The sequence below is a fragment of the Tupaia chinensis genome, unplaced genomic scaffold (assembly GCF_000334495.1).
Source record: "Tupaia chinensis unplaced genomic scaffold, TupChi_1.0 Scaffold000399_1, whole genome shotgun sequence".
Lineage (NCBI taxonomy): Eukaryota > Metazoa > Chordata > Mammalia > Scandentia > Tupaiidae > Tupaia > Tupaia belangeri.
Genome location: NW_006159901.1, coordinates 1,874,173 through 1,876,999, shown reverse-complemented (window position 1 = coordinate 1,876,999; position 2,827 = coordinate 1,874,173).

Here is a 2,827-nt window from a genome sequence, read left to right as displayed (position 1 = left end):
AAAACACAAATCTATTATTTTTGAAAGGCAACAATGTTCACTTTTAAGAAAATTTTATATTCCTCTGAAACTACAGCTGACACAAACCCTACCATCTAACAACCACCACATTCATGATTTTTCTCCTCACTGTATCTTGCCATTTTACCGACTACCTAAATAAAAGCCTTCTTTCCCACTGTTGGACAATTGACCAGATTCTTCGTTCAGGAAAAAAAAAAAAAACAGTGTTGCAAAAAGTTATCAATCATTTGGCTCTTGTTAAAGTTTTTGGAAACCTACATCTTACCTAAGTTTAGAATATTTGTGTCAGGGACCAGTAGATGGCATAATGGTTGTGTCACTGGACTCCCATTAGTCTACTGCAGTTCGGGTTCCAGACCCGGCAGCTTAAAACTCAGCAGGACACTCATATGTGCGTGTCCCAAGAGGAGACTGGAGGAGAAGGGATTGTGGTGTGGCCATCCCTCTGAGGAATGATTTCTTGCTTTCTGTCTCTCTGTCTCTCTCTGTCTCTCCAGTGAGCACACATGCCCTATAGCACAAATCTCTCTCTTTACACATAATTAAATGTTGATACCATTTTTAAGTAGTTTTGACTAATTTCTGCCTCTCTCTCTCTCTCTCCCCCCTCCCTCTCTCTCTCTCATTATTCTCAAAATATTAGTAAATATAATATTTTAATAACTAGTCATATAGTTGTGGCTATACAGAGGGTCTTGTTGGTCACACTTAAATTATCCTCACCTTTTCTCTGCTCTCTGGAAATGTTTTTGGTTTTTCCTTAGTTTTCTAGGGCCACAGTAGGTGGCTTAAAACAATAGAAATACATTGTAATACAATTCTGTTATCTCTTGTAGGCCCTTGGGAAGGATCTGTCTTATGCCATTTTCAGCTTCTGAAATGCAATCCTAGATATTCCTTGGCTTGTAGCTGAACAGCTACAACCTCTGCCTCCATCATCATATGAAGTTCTCTCTGTGTGGCTCTGGTCCAAATTTCTCTCCACCAGTTGCTTCAGCTAAGAGCCCTACCTAATGACATCATCTTTGCTTGATTACATCTGCAAAGACCCTATTTCTAATCAAGGTTGCATTCATAGGTACTCCAAGCTAAGCCTTTAACCTGGATTTGGTATGCATGCATGTGTGTGTGTGTGTGTGTGTGTGGTGACAGAAGAAGGAGGTACACAGTTCAACCCATAGTGGCATCCAGACCTCTGGAAACATCTAGAATCATATACAGTAATTTCATTTTGAGTCACTGTGCCGTCTTAACCTATTTCACTATTTCACTTTTTTTTTTTTTTTTTTTTTTTTTTTTACGGCAAAGTGAGACTTTCATGGCAGTATTGCAAGATCAGGTGTCTGATGACCAGGCACACCCAACACAGTTACAACGAGCAACTTATTTTCCAGTGTGCTGTTCTCCCCCACCAATTCCTCATTGGCTGAGTACTATGGGGTGAACAATCTTTTTGGATGCTGCCTAAGTTTTATTATTTTCTTAGAAGGCATTTATCGTCCCCTTTCCTCTCCTGTCTGATGGAAAGGTCAAGGCTAGGGCCAAGGCTGTGACAAAGGTCCACTAAATGTCCTAAGGAAGGAGAAGAACCAGGAAGTAAAACTTTCTGTTTCACTTTATAATACTTATAAGGACACAAAGTTGCATGAATTCTTGGAAGATAATAAGTAGATGAAACAAAATTAGAACTGGGACCTTTTGTGCAACCTCTGCTGTCCACCCATTGGCTTATTTTCACTCTCTGTTTTGAAAGTAATTGATATTCATTGCAAATAGTCAAATAATACGGAGGCGTATTTTAAAAAGTTTTACTAATCTCCCATCTTCAATCTCACGTTCATGAGGTAACCAACATTTTCTTTCCACATCTTTCTCAATGTTCACAAGTAAGAATAAACAACACATGCGATTATTAGAATTTTTTTTATTTTTATCAACAAAAAGATGGTGCCATACTCATTAATTTGCCGTTAGATTTTTTAAATGTAATGCAACATAAATAACTTTCAAGGTTAATATATGTAGATTTAATTCACTCTTTTAAAAGTCAATGTAATAATTTCTAGTATTGCTAACCCGTAATTTATTCACCCATTCTTCCTAAGCTAGACATTTGGGTTTTTCTCAGATATTTGCTGCAGCAAACATTCTTGCCCATATCTACTATTGTAATTATAAAATCAGTTCTAAAAGTTGGATTCCTGGGTCAAAGGATATATTCATATTTTTAAATTGTTCAGACATTGCAATGATTTTCATTCTTACCAATAATATGCCTTCTTCCTTATACCCTCACCAACGCTAAGGTTATTGATTTTTTGAGTTAATGTTCATATGTTAGAGTATTTGATGTTTATAGAAGTCATATGTCCTACCACACAGAAAAATTAAAAAAAAAAACCAATAAACAAAAAACAAGACTTTCCCCACAGAGATCTCCATTCTCTTTAGAGAGAAATCCAGGTGCTTCCTCTCCCCTTTTCCTTACTCATCTAAACACAGGATTTCTATTGCCCCAGCCAGTCGATTCCAGCTCCAAGCTATTGTTAGCCCTTGAACTAAGGAAAGTATCTGTTCAATAACCACTTATTGGAATGGAGGTGGGGTGTTATCTGTCGAAGATATTTTGATTAACTGGACTGGGGAGAAATGTTCACATATCGAAATGTTCACTTCGTAAGTTAAACAATGTAATTGAATGTATATAAAAATAAATAAATAAATATAAAAACACTACAAAAAAAAAAAAGAAAAAATTTGGAAACCTTTTAAAAGAAACATGCTCTGGAATGGCCTCAACCAC